Source organism: Malaclemys terrapin, chromosome 14, assembly GCF_027887155.1.
Source record: "Malaclemys terrapin pileata isolate rMalTer1 chromosome 14, rMalTer1.hap1, whole genome shotgun sequence".
Classification (NCBI taxonomy): Eukaryota; Metazoa; Chordata; order Testudines; family Emydidae; genus Malaclemys; species Malaclemys terrapin.
This window is the reverse complement of record NC_071518.1, coordinates 30,967,864-30,987,863: the sequence shown is the minus strand read 5'-3', so window position 1 is coordinate 30,987,863 and position 20,000 is coordinate 30,967,864. Positions and strand designations below refer to the sequence as shown.

General features: G+C 37.8%; 1 long non-coding RNA gene across 1 annotated transcript in view; it reads left to right on the top strand.

Annotated features, from left to right (window-relative positions):
* The first annotated feature begins 4,534 nt into the window (after positions 1-4,534).
* LOC128848852 (uncharacterized) overlaps positions 4,535-20,000 on the top strand; it is a 17,722-nt gene continuing 2,256 nt past the window's right edge. The window contains exon 1 of the long non-coding RNA XR_008447112.1: positions 4,535-8,374. This is a non-coding gene — a long non-coding RNA (uncharacterized LOC128848852). The remainder of the gene's footprint in view (positions 8,375-20,000) is intronic.

The following is a 20,000-nucleotide window of genomic DNA, read 5'->3' as shown; positions in this document are numbered from 1 at the left end:
ACTCAGAAAAAGGCTTAGGGTTTGGATGATGGATGATGGGTAAAGTGCAGGCTGATAGGACATGGCCCATGAATCTGTTCTACATCATCAGTTCCTTTGATCACTGGCAGAAGTTCAGAGATACTTCTTTGCATCTGTCCAAAATAAACAAAGCTACCATATACCTTTCTGCAATATCACTTTTAAATATAGATCCACTGGGGGGAACTTTTGTTGCAACAATGCCAAAGTAAAATAAAAAGGAAATATTTCTACCTGAAGTTACACACACATTTACAAACAAAGCAGGTGAGTATGTGTGTGTTTGCATAAGTGTGTATATATAGATATTAATGACAGCTAATGGCAGAAAACTGATTTTTTTTCCTGCATGAAAACTGATATCTATGTTGACAGCAGGGATGGGATTCAACATAGCTGCTGAGAAATGGTGAAGCTTACCCAGCTGTCGAGAAAAAAACTCTTAAGTTTTATAGCAATGCTATACATCATTTCTTTTCCCTTCAGTAATGCTAGTGGCTAGTAAGAGTTGGGAATCTTTTCCTTGGTGAGGAGAGTGTGAAATAGGTAGCCAAATTATTTTTCATAAATAATTCAGAGGGGGAAAGAGATGGCGGTGCTAACCTGGGGAAAAAAAGTACTCTTTTGTACCTCAATTAGCAAAGAACAATTTGATAATTGAAAGCAAATGTTTCCTCTTTTATCTTATGATTTTCACTGTTCTTTGCCCAATGCTGTCCCCTGCAGGGTATAAGAAATCAGATCTCAAGGATCAGAACTACTCAGAGGCTTAAAAACCAAAAAATTCTAGGAATAAAATAAAAAGGGAAATGGACACAGCAAATAGCTAGAATTAACTTTAGGTTCTTTATCAGATTTCACTATCGGGTTGGCACGGAACTGTTATTTCATATCAAATTACATTCTCAGATATATGTGACTGGGTGTTAAAATATGCATCCTTTGAAAAATCTCTTGTATCTTATTTATTCAATACACTGAGTGTTGTGTGGAGATGTTATGAATTGCTAGTGCTCATATATTTCTTCTGTGAGCAGCATCAAATTAGCCAATTCTTTTAAGTGTCTCACCAACAATACCCGAACACGGAAATCAAACTGGATACATGACTTATGAAAACATTTATGTCTCAATCCACTTCTTTATGGTTTTGAAACATAGAATATCAGAGGAATGTGAAAATGCTCTCCACTTAAATGGAACTGGTAAAACAACAACTGAAAGACATTTGATCCCACATAAATGCAGCTTCTTTCAGACGTGATATAGAATGAAGGAAAGCAAAAGGAACACTAAAGAGGAAATAGGTGGGAGAATTGACTGGACTTGGCTAATAGAATCAGCACTGCATGAAACAAAGTAAAACATAAAATAGTGCATAAAAAGCTGGAGGTACATTTGCATTGGTCACCAAAAGAGTCACGCAGCTGTTGTCATTACTCTCCCCTTCCTCAATGGAGAGTCATCACTTTATCTCACTAGGCACAAATACTAAATGCTCATTAACTCTCTTGCAACACCTCAGTTTGTTTTTACTGAGTTGTATTTCATCCATAGCCATTGCACCCGAGGGCACAAGATATTTTTTTTTCTACACAAAGGGATTCTGAAGAGTGAATGTTCCTTTGCTCCACAGAGCCTAAGTGCATAGTATCATCTTCAAGCTTACTCACAATCCTGGGCCCCAGGATGAGGAATTGTGTAGTATCTCCAAACCAAAGACTGCCATGTAGCAGATCAAACTGTTGTTACTGTGCCACTGGGCTGGCTCAGTATTTGCTTGTTTGATTTAAAGCACAGTTCTACTGTGAAAAGTTATTGGAAAAATGGTATTTTCTTCCTCAGTAGAGCTTCTTCCTATGTATATGAAGAATTACGTTGTTGACTCAGATGACAAACATACATATTTGCTGCTTTCCACTCTTGCTAGCCTTGCGGAGCAAACACAGCTAAGAGAGAGTGAGTTGGATTCCATTTAATCTTGTGTATTGTAATATTGTTTGCTAAATTCCTACTTGTTATCCCCTTACAAGCCCACTGAGGACAATGGTGTTGCAAATCTGTTGCTGAGGGCAAAATTTCACCTGCCGAGCTTTTATTGCTGGTGATGATTGGTGAAAAGGAAGGATCCCAGCTTGACTCTCAGATCCCAGCTTGCATCTGTAGGCCTATCAGTAAAAAAAAAAAAAAAAAAAATCTGTAATTTAAGCAAATTTGAATTAGTCATTGGTACAGAGTAAGCCAATGCTATATCTTCCATGATTAAATTTTACCCAGTAATGCTTACAGAGGTTCAGAATGTGCTGAAAGAATTTTGTGCCTTTAAACCTTGTGAATCTGTCCAATTCCTGATTGGTAAAGCAGAAGTAGTTTGTTCTTTGCTGACTGATATTGTCAGTACCTGTTTTGGACGAGGGAAGGGTACCAATTGCTTTATAATGACCAGGTGTCCATACTGCTAATAAATCTATCATCATCTTTAGATGCTGTAAATTGTGAGGTAGTGCTGATATATCTATGAGAGAATGGGGCTGGTCTTTGGTGGCTTCATTCTTTTCTGACAGTCAGTTGAGCTGAGAGTCTATCCAATTAAGAATGAAATGGTTAAAGTGGGTTGAAGAAGACAAGCAGAGGATTTGGAGTGAATTTGTCATTTCCTCAATTGAGGATGTTCAGCCAGCATTTCACAACCTGACCGTCTGGTTACATTCCCAGTGGCTCCCAGACAATCACCTCATGACAGTGACCCCAAGATTGCTTTTTATCATCTTGGTCTGGCAAGGAGTTTGTCTCTTTTTCTTTTCAGATGTGGACCTTGGTACAATGAACCATGCCTTAAATCCAGGAGGAACTGAAGTTAGTGTAAAATATGGGAGCTTGCTTGGTTTAAATAATATCTTGCCATGAGTACATGATACTTGTGTTCTGTAATAGACCTGGTTGCCTGCTGGCTGCTAGGTGGAATTGAAGGTGTTGGCTTTGACCTACAAAGCCCTAAATTCCATAGAACTATCCTACCTAAGAGACAGCTGCTCTCAACAAACCATACGGCTGCGATAGGGATCAGCAAACATACCTCAGCTGGAGCCCTCACCATAGAGAGGGAGCTTCTGACAGGGCTCTTCATCTTTGGAATTCATTTTCCCTCCCCACCCCTGCCAACCCCAGTCCGCAACAGTTGGCTTCAGGATATGCTGTGAGACCATCTTTTACCACAAATATTTTTGGAAAGATGAGTGGGCTAGTGCTGGCATTCCTTTTGTGCAAGATAACCTTAACTGACAATAGAAGGCAGCTAGAGCCTGGGGCAGGTACCCTTTTATGTATACTATTTAATTCTAAAATAAACAAGCATGACACCCCACAATTCCATTTTTACAAGTGACTTTTGAGTAGAATATTATTTCTAAGAAAAATTTCAGTGCCAAGCAACCAATATATGGAAACATAGGAACTGCCATCCTCGGTTAGACCAGTATCCTGTCACCAACTGTGGCTTTAAAGAAAGGTACAAGAAGCCCTGCTGTGGACAGTTATGGATGACCTACAACCAGGGAAAGTTTCCACTTAACTCCCAATAGTTACAGGTTGGCTAAAGCCCTGAAGCATGAGGATTTATATCCTTTGTTTAACAGCAACCATGTGGTGGTTGGTCCATATATTTTACCTGTAATGTATTATCAGCCAATTTTTATATTTTTTTTTTGTTAACAAAGTGCTTCTTGACTTCTGTCCTAGAGCTATTGTTCTGTTAGTTGCAACCTTCTTTGCAAAATGAGAATAAATGATAAAACATTGGGTCCTGTTTAAATGCGAAATTTGTCTGGTAAATAACAATTTAGGTTTTATAGCCCGCTGTAAACAAATAGTTTATTGAAATGTGGGTGGGTGGAAGGGATTTGCACATAGCTGATTAATGTTTTAAGTTATTTCTCCAAAAATATGTCTGCATTTCTAAGCCTGAGGTCCAGTTTATCGTGTTGTTGATGGAGGAATAGTGTACTTTATCAGAAAGTAAAATGACCTAGTAACAGATATTTTCACTACAAAGAAGGCAGCTGCCAACAAAGAGTCAGGTCAGTGCTTCCCTCCCAGGCATCTGCCATTTTGTATCCCTGTGTGTCACAGTGCAGGACCGTCAAATCATTACATTTTGAAACCCACCAATCCCTGCTGGCTCTGTGGCACATGAACACACCTGCCAATATGGTGTCTTGAGTGAAAATGCCCTGCTGCACCACTGCCTCTGGACTTACAGGTGTCATCCCCAAGGAGTCGCGAGGAAGAGAATCTCTAGTTGCCTTTGTCAGGACTACTCTCCCGTTGATGTCATTCTGCTGGGCTGAGCAGGCATAGCCCCTGAGAATGGCAGGAACTTCCAATATAAGTAAATATGATAAATGTGTATACGTTACAGACACATACTCACACGCTCTTCAGAAGCTATCTGGTAACTTTCTTTAAGGTATCTCTATTACTAGGGGTACTATTAGTTGATATTTATTTTATAGTAGTACCCAGAAACTCCGTTCTGTTGCTCCATTATGTTAGGCACTCTACAAACATAGACACAGACTCATTCACAGTTCAGAGGAGCTTACAGTCTCCTGCAAACACTTACACATGTTCTTAACTTTAAACTTGAGGTCAATGAGACTACTTGGATGTTTAAAGGTAAGCCTATGTGTAATTTTTTACAGGATCTGGGCCTAAGACTTCATGGTAGTATACAAGTAAAAAGATCCATTACATAAAAATAATTCCTTATTCCCTTCTTGAACATTTTTGTAATAAGTGCAGCCTATGTTGCCACCAAGATTTAAAGTTTTTTCTTTAAACAGCATATTATCTAAGAAGAGAAAACTGATTTAAATCACATATTCCATCTAATGATTGCAAACATATTCAGTTAAACCAAGATAAAATTAACTCTCTTTTTGCCATTGGGGGTCATTCCTAGTGCATTTGTTTGGATGTCAGTTTAAAAAAAAAATGCCATTAGCCTAAGGGTAAACTTTTTTGTTCTAAAATATAGAAAGATTCCTGAAAGTACAACAGACAAATAGACATTCGTTACATTAGAGGCATCTGTTTCGGAAGAAGTTGATTTTCAAATATGAAAATGTAATTTTAGCATTCAGGATAGTGGTAATTTAAAATAAAACAAGAACAATAGTCATTAAATGGCTGTGTTTCTGGACTTAGATTGATGCTTAACACATTGATCTTCTTCAAAAGAAGCTTTCCATATTCCATCTGTTAGAATCTTTGACCTTTTCTTAACACCATTAAAAGATAAAATGTTAATCTACTGAAAAAAGATGCATGACCTTTTAAAAGTGAACTGTACCACTTTAGAGTCTGCCATCATTAAAGAACTTTATGCTCAGGAGCCATGCATTATGTGTATCATAGCAATTTAATTGTTTAGAATAATGTAATTGTTCAACCAAGAAGATATATACCACACGTACCATAAATTAGAACTAGAACAATGTGAACTTTGACAAAAACTGATCAAGTTAATGTGTCAGTCCAGGGCTCCCTTTCAGTTCTAATCAGCCACAACCTCTGAATGTTTTTTTTTTATTATTATGCTAAGATGTATGTCTGGGAGTCATCATTTAAAAAAATAATTAAAAAAAGACAGCACCTAGTAACAAATAAAACGACATCATGGATGTTTGGCACTTTTTAACTTTTTTTTCTCCCCCAAATTATGTGTTTTTATTTATTGAAGTTCAGGCCATAAGTGTGAAACTCATATTTCAAATTGGAGCAAAGCTTTTAAATGATCACAGATTTATTGAAAATGGTGTTTACTTGTTTATGTGAAAACTGATCCGTTATGAAGCAGACAATTTTAATGACAGTGGCCCCAACCCAGGAAAGCACTGAAGCATGTGCTTACATGAAGCTGTATTCAATAAAGCATTTAAGAACATGCTTAACTTCTAGCACGTGGTTAATTCCCTCTGGCTTCTAGGTAAGCCCATGCTTTCCTGATTGAAGGGTTTCCCTGAATACAGCCAGAGACAACAAACTGAATGATTATTATGTAATTTAACTTTGCTTTATGCCATGATGTTCGCTCTAGAAATAAAAGAGAGAAGCAATTCCTTGCTAAAAAATCTGTAAGTACAGCAATCTGATTAATGCTTTGGCTACCTAAGAAGTGCACAGCAAATGACTCCAGAAAGTCCATATGGGTTCCTCTTTAGAATAAGATGTTCTAGTCTTTGATGTACAGTGCTAGAGCCCAAAAATCCCACCTATGCTACAGAAGAGTGTGTCTTTTTAAATGAGCTCAGTATTATTCAGTGAAGTTTTCCCTGCAGAGTAAGTGATCATCGGATAAAGCATCAAGGCTCTAGCACGATAGAAGTTCTACTCATATGTGTATTAACTATTTATTGTTGTTACTGTTGTTATTAATTTATATTGCGATAGCACCAAAGGGTCCCAATCGTGGCCCAGGACCTTGCTTGTGCCAAGCACTGTACAGACACAGAACAAAAAGATAGTCCCCACCGCAAAGCTCTTACTATAAGATAAGATACAGCAAATAGATACAATGAACAGATGTAAGGAGTAGAAGGCAACAATGAGACAGTACTAGTCAGCCTGATAAGCAGTGGTCACACCACAACAAATCCCTAGCCCTTGTTGAGTATTTTATAGGCATCACTGCAGAGGAGAATGTTGAGGAGAGTGGAAGGACAATGAGGTGAGATTGTGGATGTTTGTGTTGCCAGCTCTTGCAATCTTAGCATGAGTTTTTGCTATATTTGGTGCTTCCTTAAAGCCCTAGCTGCTGGAATCCTATTACATGGGATTCTTAGTAGTCATTTTAAAAAAAGAAAAGGTTTCTAGCCCTGCTGGTTGCAGAGACAATCATGAACCCTAATGATGGCTCCAAAGCCACAAGAGAAATAAAAAGACTCCAAAAGTTATTTTTTTAAATCTCAATTTCCCCCCCCCCCTCCCAATCTCATTATTTTTGAGTGCTGATATTCACTGGGAGCTCCTCCCATCCATAAAGGGAGCACAGAAGAAACTATGAAATAGAATTTTGGAAAATTTAACAAATAAGAAGACATTTTCCTCTGTAAATACTTCTACCTCCTAATTAAAACTCTCTATATGGTTTTCTGCTCCTGGTGCTTTAATAGGTGAGTTTGTTTATATTTTCTCTCTGTTAAATAAATATGACCTAATTTTCTTGAATCCAAGCATTTCATATCCAAAGTGAATAATACCACCTTTTTCATTTTGAATTTTTATCACACTCTTTCACTATATTAACCTGTTCCCTCAACCTTCATCCCAGTTTATCACTGCAAATTTCCTCACTTCCATATTCTTCTCTGTAGGTCATTGATATTGAAAGCAGGCAATATGTTTCTTAGTGTTCAGTGATGTGGCACTTCACTGGTCGCATAGTATACTAGCTATCAAGATGACAGTCGGTGTTGCTCTGAATAGCATATATTTACAATGCATACCATGTGAAAGCCTGTAGCGGGGTGGCATGGACCCAGCCAACGGGGGGAGTCGGTGGCAACAAAGCACAGTCATATGCCAAATGTGGTGGGGGAAGGAAATGTGTAGCGGTCTGTGTGTTTGTGTTCAAGGATATACAGGATTCAGACCTATTTTTCCTATGGTCCATCAATCTGTGGGTAACTTAGCAGGCCACTTGCCCTGCCAGTTGCACATTGCTGGTGGCCTGCCTTACAGAGATTCAGTTCCACCTCTGAAGGCAGTAGTACCTCAAGAAAACATGAGCTATTTCAAGGTAAGTCCACCCTTCCATGCATTTTTATGTTGGAAGGGAGGATACGATCCACTGTAATTACTTTTGTGTCTACTAAGTATGACTACAAAATAATCTACCAAAGCTATAATTACTACCTAATTAGTGTTTCCAAATAAAACCTACATAGTTACCGTACTGCTTGCTGTTTCTTCATGCTGTAGTAGTAGTCATCCTTAAACCTTTTGTGGCTGCTCATCACTTGTTACTAAACAAAGCCTAAATGCTACAGGCCTTGCCAAAAAAAACCTATTCCTCTTTTTCACTGTGAAACTGGATGTGAAAGAAAAAGTTTCAAACTGTGCTGCTCTTAGAAACATTAAGGCAGCATATAAATAGAATAGTAAACCTGTTAAGAAAGTTCTGGTCTTGTGTTTACATGTTCATTACCGTTTTGGACAAAGGGAGCCTGCAATTAATATTTTCCATTTCAAAACATAACTTTCTTTTCTCTTTCATATTAGGTTTATACTATTTTCCATGGTGCCGCTGTCCATAACCAGGAACTCCTCATTTGCTTGCTGATCAATTCATACAGTAAGTGACGTGTAACTCAGCTTCATTCTCTTGTGTCTTGGTGAAATAATTTCTTCCCTGATCAAACAAATCTGCCGTTTACCATAATCTCAATTTAACACCTACTTCAAGTGCTCAGCATTACTGTCTGAGTCTGAATAGGTTTTGCAAAGCAGAAATAAACGCCAGGAAAAACCACACAAGTCTTGTCTCCTTTTCTTGAAAGTTGGAACAGGCTTTGGGTTTTTATCACAGTGACAGGTTACATGGTAAACAAAGTTCAAGATCTTTGGTTTGGCCATTAAAGACAAGAATCGGTTGGACCTGAACAAAGCTGAAGGGAGCAACGCTTGAATGAAGACCAAGTTACACATTAAGACAGTTATTCTAAAGGAAGTGTCTCATGCCTGCGATCTAAAAATGTGTTCTTTCTGTACAGTAGGGCAGTTAGGGCACATTGCTCCTGTCTGACCAAGGAACTTATGAGAATGGGCAATATGGAAAAAAGGGGCTTTTGGAAAACATTCCGCCTTTTAAAGGCTAATTTATTTGTTAGGAGCATGGCTGGGAGGGGCTTAGCCTCAGCAAAATTGGTAGCCAATCCCTCTTTCGTCATATTACCAAGAAAGACTGTAAGAGAATAACTTTAATAAAAGACTCTCTTGCTAAAATTGGGCAGGAGCACTTTATCCCTTAACCAGCAAGTAACGGGGTAGCCAAGTCCCTCATTTGCATCATGTAGGATTTATCTAGTTCCTTCTTGTTCTTAAGCAAGCTAAATTGCATCCAAATCCAAGCTGAGTCATACAAAAGGTTGTCTAAGAGCCCAAACACCACATCAGCAGCCTCACTCCAAGACAGTCTCTGAAACAACTCCCAACATGCATGCCTGTGAAGTTCATCAGGGAGCCAGATGCTGCACTTGAGAAGAGTAACTCCTGCAAACCTTGACATCTTATTCCTCTAACTTCTAAGGAGAGTTGTGGAGGGTTCAAATTTGGACAAATGAGTTGACAGCCTTTTTCATTTTAAATTCTACAAATACTATGTACAATATTTAAGTGCTAGCTGTAAGGGGTAGAAAAAATGTTTTCAGGCAGAATATATTTTTATGTTTAAACATGTGTATGCTACATTTTTCTTCATCTGGGATAGATCTTTGGCTTTACAAGAATTACTGTGTATTGTGTGAAGAAATGACGGCACAAAATCTTTATGTAGCCTTAGTAAAGTACTATGATGAGTTTTCATCTTATGGTAAATATCATAACGCTGCTGAATGCTGTATATTTACCTGAAACTGAAAGAGTTAAAGGGATTTAGGAATTATTCCTCCTAATATCAGCTGGAGTTTGCATGGCTGAAATTTTAGACCATTTTCTTCTTGTACATAGGAGTATATAATTCCTGCATGACCTAGAAATCTTTTCTTTTTGACAGCTATACTAGACTGTTTATCCCAGATCACTAAGTTTGGATGTATGAAGAATACTATATGTGGTGGTTTTGTGTCAAGCCCAAAGCAAACAACCATTTTTGCTGGATATCTGATCCACTAAAAGACAGACAGTGTTTTGAATTATATATGTACGTTTCATTAGCTACCTCGCTGTGGTCCTGCAGAGACATATACCATTTCACTACGTAACCTTCATACCATTTCTCAACCACAACTGCAAACTTTCATATACACTGTACATACATAATCAGAGTGGGCTTGTCTGGGCACAACTTTTGCCTCTAGAAATAAGGCATTTTAAAGCATATTGACACATGCATGAAATGAAGAGAAAAAAAAAACATGGTACTAAATAGTTCAGTTCCCCTATAAGGGGAATCAGTGAGTCTTAATGTTTTGGAGGAAGCTTTAGTAGAACACAGAATTGCTGCTGCCTCACGGTCTTCTAGATCTTGTTTAAACCACCCAAGATACTCAAGAAACTGGGTGTTTCTGCCAAGGCAAAAAAAAGCCTAGCTTGTCTGAATACTAATGTGGAGTGATCTGAGATGTATTCATTTTTCCTCTGAGTTTTTGTCTGCCAACAAAACTATTGTATGCAGTGTTTTTGTAGCTGTGTTGGTCCCAGGTTATCTAACAAAACTATTGTAACTTCTATTACACTTACTGCTTGTCAGGGTTACTTTAGTGTTGTTATTATTTGTCTGTATCTCACTAGAACCTGAGGCCCCAGGACGCCATTAGATGCTTTACAAATTTTGAGTAAAAATAGATGGTCCCTGACCCGAATAGCTTACAGTCTAAATAGACAAGACAAACACAGGAAGGGGGAAAGGGATATAACATGCTAGCAGAGGAAACAGAATGGTGGTTTGCCAAAATCATGTGAGCGCCAAAATCTTTTTTCATATGTTTAGTTATATGGATTATTTTTTGTTTTAAAAATAATTTCTGGGTGGGATTCTGTTTGGCTGATGGTGCTGTGCTTTACATTGTCTCTATCCCTCCTCATCCCTATCTGCTGATCTCACTGTTTCCATAGTGCTCACAGCCCCAATAGCCCAAGAACTATTTACCTGTCTGGTGACCCAGGCAGCACAGTGCACGTGCACTTGGTATCAGGTGTATTTTTCCCCCCTCTTACCCATAAGGCTCTGCATCATGGGTGCCTTCAACCGATTGACTGTTGTTACTCAGAATGTCTGATATAAATACATTGCAATAAGTAAAGTGAGCTATTACCAGCTACGTGTAGGATGGAAGGAGAATTTGATCTAAAATGATATATGGCCCTTGTAAAGTGGGGAGCAAGGATGGAGTGGGCAGGGCAGTTAAATGTATGGGAGCTTATTTATTCAGCTATCCTCCTTTAGTGCAATGAATCTTAAGGACACTGTCAAGGTTTGCAAGCCCATAAATTAATCTACTAATGGTTACAGACTGATATAGAAAGTCTCCTGGATTTTAATGGGCCAGATTTTCAGACAGGTTAGCTATGCAACTGCACCGTGAATTTGTGTGCTGAGATGGCCAGCAAGGGATCCACTTAGTGCTAGCTGTAGTGACTTGTGATGTAAAAACCCTCTCCATTATTAGAGAGTGAAATGAGCAAACCAATTCATTTCACCAAAGGCCAGCAAAACTCTCATCACTCGGCAACTTATAGTGACCTCAATCTATTGCTACAAAAACAGCCATCCTTATTTTCAGCTCCCTTCAAAATACAGCTAAATCAGTGTTTGCTCCATGAATAAAAAAAAATTGTGCATATTTCAAGATCTTAAAATCAAAGTTATTTAAAAAGGAAAATTAAATTCTATTAGAAATGTATTGATGCTGCTGACCCTTTAAGGTTATACTCAGCTCCTACCCTCTACCAGCATTCTTGCCAGGCAGCCTGTACAAATATTATTATTACTTAAATAGACTCCAAATCATTACACTGTGTTTTTACTTGGTATTGAAGTTATTTAAATATAGTTTTCTTATGTTGTGATCCTTTGACAAATGCATAAATAGTTAGCACATTGTTAGCAACAGTGAAAAGGAAATGGATGCCTGGCAGGAGGAAAGGCAAATAATTTTCTCATGCTTGCTGGGCTGTTTCTGTAGTGTAAATCAACTGTTCTTCTCTGAAAGTAAAAACTTATTCCAAGATGTCAACAAAAGTAAAGTAATTAGGGAAGGAAATGTAATTCCTCTCTGCCTTCCCTCGACTCTCCCCTCCCAATCCCACATGTTCATAAAGTATTTAAAGTTATGAACATAGGTAGCTTAATTGGAGCAAAAAAGCAAATTAGGGCCCGATCTTGCAAACACACTCCTGTAAGTAATCCCACTGACGGCGCTCACATGAGACCATATGTTTGTGTATGTAAGTGTTTGCAGGACTAGGGGATAAGGGATCAATCCTGCAAGGTGCTGGACATCCTAGTCCTGATCTAGCAAAGCACAGGCTTAATTCTAAGCACTTGAGTAGTCCCACTGAAGTCATGTGACTAAACATCTTGCTGGAGCAGGATCAGTTCACTCAGCACCTTGCAGGATCTAACCCTTAATGTTTATCTTGGAATAGAGTGGAAACATCCTGGTGCTGCTTTGAGCAATGAATTTGATTTTTTTTTTTTTAAACAAAACTTTGCCAACCTCACTTGTGCTTCTGGTTCAAGTGTATAATAAAATTAACTACTGTAATATGCTTCTTCCACAATTTAGCTCTCAAATCCTTTGCTGCAAAAGCAGCTGTAAACCTCAAAGGCGTTTTTTTTTTCCTTAGTGTTAGCAATTAATATGCCACAAGTCTTTGCATAAATAAGTTGTCTATTTTAAAGCAACTCCGATGGGCTATTTCATTTTATATGACTGTTAATTAAGATGTTGATTAGCCCCGCTATTGAAGCATTGAAACCCTTTCTAAAAGAAATGGCCACTGTTCCAATTTTATTTTAATTAGTTGGACTTTGAGGTTATTTACTGCACTGTCAGCTATCAAAGCAAAGCTATTTAATTTGATGTTCAGTCCAAGCAGGTAGCAAGCAGAGTTTCACATTTGCCTGTAAGCAGAAATATGATTTAAGGTCATTTAAGAGTCATCAGCCTCACAGATGGGAAAATGCAAATTATCTAAAGGGGAAAATAACAATTGTTGTCTTGTCAAATAAAATCCGAACATTGTATTTTGCGTGAACACCCACCAGCTTCCAGCAATTTTATACAGAGCATGTTTCCCTTTGGGCGGAGAGTGTTAGGTCTTCCCTTTCATGCATCCTTCCATTGAGACACACTAACCCCCTCGGGAGGTGAAACCCACCCAGATATTTGTGATTTTAAAACTTCATTTGCGTCACTTTCAACAGAGATGGATCATTATTCTGGGATAAAACCACATCCTGCGCAATGAAGAAAACAGGCAACGTTTGACCTGAAAGGGGAAAAAAGGCAACTTTAAAGTGTTAAAAGAAACAGACAATGTTAAAGCCACTTCAGGAAACAAATTCTCTTTGTAATGTAATGTAATTATAATCTTTTCTAGCCTAAGTATAGTACCCTAGAGATTACTATAAGTAACTTATAATAGAATTTTTATTAGTGGCAATAATTTTTTATGATAATTAGTGGAATCTGCAGCCAATAAAATCAGAAGATATATAGTTATATCTTTTGTACAAGAAAAGCATTTCTTCAGACAGTTGAAACGTTAGGTAAGAAAATTGTATTATTTTATGATCATTCTACACTTTTATGTTTTGACTGTTTGGAATTCTTTTTTTTTTTTAAATGAGCTCTTTCTACTTAATATTATACTCAGTAGCCAGAGTAAAGTAGGCTATCTCCCACCCAGTTTTCGGTAAGCAATTTAGGTTTGTTTCCATTGATAATCCCTGTTCCGTCTCCTCTCAAACACCATTCTTAATGAAGTTTAGCATTTTTAAAAATCTTTCTCCTAGATGTGAGGTTAATCTTGGCTAATACTCAGCATTGTACTCATCAGTGAGATTATCTTGTCTTATTGATTAACATTGCTGCCACAGTCCTTAAAAAAATGAGGAGTGTACTGTAACACTGTCTTAATTCTGTAAAGGCCAAATTATGGCATATAGCCACTGGGTCAGTGTTAGAGGTGAGACAATACAGCATCACCCAAGGGAAGCCCCTAATGTACAGTCCCTCTCCAAGATCCCAAATGTACAATGGGAACACACATGCTACAACGTTCCTTTGGTAGCCCATCCCATACGTCTGGCCAGCTCTGTAGACCAATGCAGAACTAGGCTATGGCTGAAACTTTTCGCTTTTGGAGTGATTTGTATCTCAAAGAGTGCTAGAAGGAAACAGTATCCCAGAGCAGAGGGACTGCTACCAAGTCTGGCTTTTGTGCAGAGCGCATAAAGGAAGAAAACAGCCCCTTGCATACCCACACAAGGGCCAGGCACAATCCCACCTCTGCTGTTCAGCACCACAGTCTGCAGTCCTCACTTTGCTCATTCAAATGCCCCACTGAAACCAGTGAGAGATTTGCCTGTGTAAAGAAAGAGTAGAATGCCAAGAGCTGACTCTCATTGTAGCCACTTTGCAAAACAGGAGTTGAACTGTAAGCTGGACTCATTGGTTATGGCCATTTAGTTCACTAATAATAAAAGAAGAACCAGAATATTATTATACCATGCTTGTTTGGATGGAAGGATATTTTCCTTTGAAGGGGAGAAAGAAAGAAGAATGCCCTCAAAGATCAATTGAACCACACAGATTTCTACAGGCTCTGAAGAAGATACTGTTCAAATGCTTTGCCTATAGCCTGTTGCTATTCTCTGTTCTTGTCCCAGGAGACAGTAACCCCCAGCACTCTCTTCTCCTGCATCATCCTCACCAGTCACCAGAGTATGAAGATGGCCTTCAGGAAAAAGAAGCAAGGAGACTGCAAGAGTTTCAATGGCTGAAGTCACTGCCTTGGTCTGATGGAATTCTGAGGGCAGATCCATAGCTGTGTGGTAGGCAAAGAAGGTTTTTTTCACCTCCACGATAGCCTTGGAAACTTCATCTTCAGCAGAATTATATCAGTGGTGAACAACCAAGTAAAACCACTCTGCTGCCGAGTTGAATGTTTTACACTGTGAGTAATTTTCAGCCTGCTTTGGAGAGCAGATTGCTTCTATTTGGGCAGGGTCAAATTGGGGGAGGGCACTGTTGATGCAGGGATACTTTTCCAGGCTCCACCCATAAATTAAATCCCTCACAGTAGATTGTGCAGATATTCAAAATATGAGCATCTATGTTTGGGCCTCCCTCGGTAAAGTCTGCTCTGACCGCATTTGACCATGAGGGAAATTAGCAAAGCAAATTCTGCCTTTCCAGACTTTTTTAAGGCAACAGGTTGAAGGGCTGAGGTGTTTTAGACAGAAGGGATTATGGGTTTTCATTTTGGAGATTAGGAATAGGCCACTAGCAGACATTGGATTATATGAACATTTGTATATGTGCCTTCAATACATTGATTGCACATACGTCTGGAGATTAGAACAAGTGCATGTGACATGCCTAAATAAATGAAACTCAAATAGGATATTCTCAGTCCAGAAGCACTAGGCTGGGGAATTTAGGTGACTGAACTTTTATAAATGGTGTACAAGTAAAACACTTTTTTTTTAATCATAGTCTGTCAATTGACAGTGCAATTTGTTTTGGGAAAATACTAACTATATTAAATTACATATAAAATACCCCAAACTTTTGTGTCCCTCCCATGGGATGCAAAACAGCCCCCAAATCCAGAGATATATAGAGGCATGCCCTTTGCAATGATTGGTATTAGATTTTGAGGGTTACTTTTTCAGGAATTTTGGCATTTACCATGATACTACATCTGGTAAAGGTTTAACTGAAAAATTACCTATTCCTGAATTCAAATAAGTATTTTCTGCCAGTTTAAATGTATATCCCATACTGGATGGTTTTCATCTACCCTGGCGCCTGTTAAGTAACAAATCATGTTTCTTGCCTCCTGAGATGAACTTCAAAGTATGTAAGTAAAACATTATATAGAAGCCACATTACAAGTGATGAATAGTATTCTGTTGAGTTCTCCACAGGAATACAATATTTCTAGATCATAAGAATAGTGATAAAATCCTCAGAAGTGTGAGCTATGTACCCACACAACAAATTCACCAGTCAATAGATAATATGGAGAACACAGAATCAGCAGCAAAGCAGAGAAACATAGGGCTCTATCTGAGACATCTAGACCATGTCCAACTCACACTGTAGTCCATGGAAACATATCCAGTGATTCCAGTAGAAATTGGATTGAATTCTTTGTCACCAGGGAGTGTTGTAGCCTGTGGGAGTGCAAACCAAAGAAATCTGAGGTAGAAAAGGAGACAGCTGTTTGGTAACCTCTTCATCTTCAGACTATAGCAAGTACAAGGGAAGCTTAAAGCTTTCCATCCATGGAACCTAACAGGTAATATCAATTGCTTATCTTTAGCAAATATTAGAATATGATAGACACTGGAGGTCTTTGCAAATTTCATGAGCAATGTATAGTTTCCAGGCAGACATTGGGCCAAATTCAATCTGATAACGACTGGATTTGGTCCATTATTTTTTAAATAAATAAATAAATAATAAAAATATTAGGCGTTCAAAAATTTTCATAGTTTTTGTTTTTCAATTAAACAAAAAAAATCCATTTTTGAAAACCAAAACATCTTTAGTTTTGTTTTTTTCTTCATTTCCCTTCCTTTGTCCCCATTTTTCCACTTCCAAATTAAAACAAAATGGAAGGAAGGACCAAAAAGCTGAAAACCAAAAATGTTTCCATTGCCAAAAACCAAAAATGTTTTGGTTTTCAGTTTTTCATCACAAATAAACAAACAAAAATTCAAATGAAAACTTCTGTGAAAATTTGTGTTTATTTTAAAAAGAAAGTTTTCATGAAAACTTTTCAACCAGCTTTAAAAAAAATGAACTTTTTTTATGTAAGAGATATGGATAATCAGAAATTTTAGATACAGTATATGATTGCAGTTACAACACAATGAAGAATTTATCAGTAGAACAATGGCTAATAAACTAGTAGTAATACATTACAGCCTCTTTTTCTGGGTAGTTTCCAGATCGCTCTGGCAATGGTGGTTAACACCCTTTCTACCTCAAGGAAGGAAAGACTATCTAAAGGCCAACATCCCAATTGTGTTTGTAAAAAAAAAAAAAAAAAAAAAAAAAAAGGCACTCCTCTGGTGGGACATGAAATGATGACCTTCAAAAGGAGTATTCCTGATTCTCTTTTAACTTTTGCTTGCTTGTTGCAAAGGCACAACTGTGGTGCAACTGAAGTGCCCAATTCTTATTGAGAAAGCAAGTTCTGTACTTCAGTAAAAGAATGTGTGGAGCGTATTGAAAGAAAAGATAGGAAAGTGTAGGTAGGAATGTGATCGAGTGTACATAAAATAAGTGAAGACAAGTATCCTCATGTTTGCTACAGTGGTGACGTGTGTTATCTCAACATGTTATCAGGAGATAAGATGTTTGGGTTCCCATGAGCCAATGCAACTTGTCACAATTTAAACTTGCAATTATTTCTTATGGAAATAAGAGCACGGGACAAAGCAGGCCAGATTAGTACTTTGAATCCTTGCAGTCGCAAATATTATAGCTTTTCCCATACTGAAGGTACTGTTGAAGGGTCAAGATGGAGTGAAAATACGTCATTCTGTTTTTCATTGGATTCTTTTATTTCTCTTGTAAGGACAAGATTGACTAAATGGTTTGTTTTCAACTCCCTCTTTTTCCCTACTTGTTAGCTTTATTCATCACTAGGCTCCTCAAAATATTTTTGAAGAAAAAACATTACACCACAGCCAAAACATTTTGCTGAAACAGATTTTGAAGACATTTTTGGCAATAAGGTTTTTGAGGTCTAGGGTGGACATGAGAGAGAGGAGTTGAAAACCTGACTTTTTCAATCCAAAATCAAATGTTTTGACACAGTTCCATTTCACAAAAAGGTTTTGTTTTCATTCCCATGTGGAGCCAAAATGTTTTTCTTAATCTTGAAAGTTGCCACAAAATGGGTGCTATACTTCACCCATTAATTAAAGAAAACAATCGAGAATTATTGTTATATTCCAGAATAAATGATCAGACAACTTGTGTGACATAGAATTTTGATACCAATATTTAATGGTGTTGTCTCCCATCTTGCAATCTGTGAACGTGTGTGAGTGTATATACCATGTGACGCTAAGGTAGAATACACTGCACATAGTAATTAGTTTCATATAATTACTGCAGCAATGTTTCTTGTAGCTACTGTGTGTGCCAGGTTGCCCCAGGTACTTTACATATCCAGCTTTTTGTCAAATTAGTCATTTTTAAATTACTATCTATTTTGCCTATTGAAGCATGACACACCTTTTTCTAACCCCACCTCCTTTTCAGGCTGTGCTGTGCCTAGTGTTTTTGAGGGAAGGGAATAGGAGGCATGAATTTCCACAGTGTGTAAAAGAACAGGACAAACATGTCACAGGTTTTTTTTTTTTTTAAGAGAAAAAAGTCTGTAATAATCCACCATTTTCCTCCCCTTTTTCTAGTTTTGTGAATGGAGTAGGTAAAAGGTCAAACATGTTTTAGGTCTCATGGCCATTCCTCTCTACATAAATTTTGTTATGTCCTTTCTTATGTTATATTGTTGTTTTCATGCCCATGAGCATGAGGAACTAATACCACAGGCTTGAATCTAGCAGGCGGTGGGCAGCTTCTGTACAAGCTTTTCCACACAGCTTTGCCAATATTTTAGTCCTAAGCCGCAATACCCCTGTTTTTCCAGGCCAGGGCCTCTCTTAAATAGAATACTTATTGTGCCCAATTGTCTGGTTGTTTTGTGCTGTGTAGAAATGGAGAATATGATGACACCCCACATTCATTTTCACTTGTGACCAAAATCAAATTTGAACCCTAGTCACTAGATATGGCCTGGACATTTTTTAAAGAAGCTGCCTTTGGGCTGAAAATGCAATAAATAGCGTGTAGTGGTATATGGACATTAAAAGAGAAGAAAAGTAATGTGAGATATTGCCAGAAAGAACATAGGCAGATGAATTTTTTTAAAGCTGTGATTTTGGATTTAGCTACCTGTTAATCAGCAACATTTTAGCAAGACTTTCCTTGTGCTATCCTTTCAAACATCAGTACTGGTAGTACTGTATCTTTTGAACACACTAAACTATACTCTCAGATTGTCACTCAAATAGCTTAAAAGTGTATTTGGGTACCCAGGTATCCATCTGAACATTCAAATACAGGGTTTGTACAACCAATTATCATTAGAAAATTGAGCCCCCTGGTAAACAGATAAACTAATCTAGCATTATTTGTAGTTCCCTGTATGCTCCTGTATTCCTTTTCATATCTCAACATTTGCCATTTAAAACAATTATGTTCCAAAAATCAGCATTTATCCACAGTTCTCTCACTTTGGTAGATGATATACCACAGTTCTTTCATATTCTAAGCATAGGAAATAACTGTGATATCTTGGGATACTATAGTTTGGTAACTACTGGCTTCTTAGTGGCAACCACTCTTCATACAATATATATCAATCTGAGTCACACATACAGACTTGACTCCAGTTCAGCCAATGGCTCAACGGTAACTCAGAGTGAGAAATCTGCAGAAATTATCAACTGATTTCCAATCCAGCAAACTCTGATATTTTCACCTTATTTATATTTTATACTCATTAGTCCTCCTCACTGTGTCTGGAACAAGCCAGCATTTCAGCGCATTCCATGATAATGTGTAGAACATGCAGAGCTTAAAACACAACTTTAGAATTACACAATCTGATCAGTTTTTAATATAAAAATTGATCAACATGTGAAATGTGGGATGGGCTGAATCATCTCCAGAGTACTTGAATTAATAGAAAATTCTGTTCCACCCTATCTCTAACTTTGGCTAGCTTAGAGCTGAATGATGCAGTCTGTATTCTAGAAAAGCTCCCATTGGAAGTTAAAGGGAATTTTGCTTGAGTAAGGACTGCAGAATTTGGCCCCTATTTAGTAAAAACATTGTTTTCTCTCTCAGCACTGTAAGGAAAACATTGTTTTCTCTCTCTGTACTGTGTGTTTTGCTACATAAGGAGGGTTGAAGTTAGAATATTTCAGATCAGTCTCTCCCACGCAT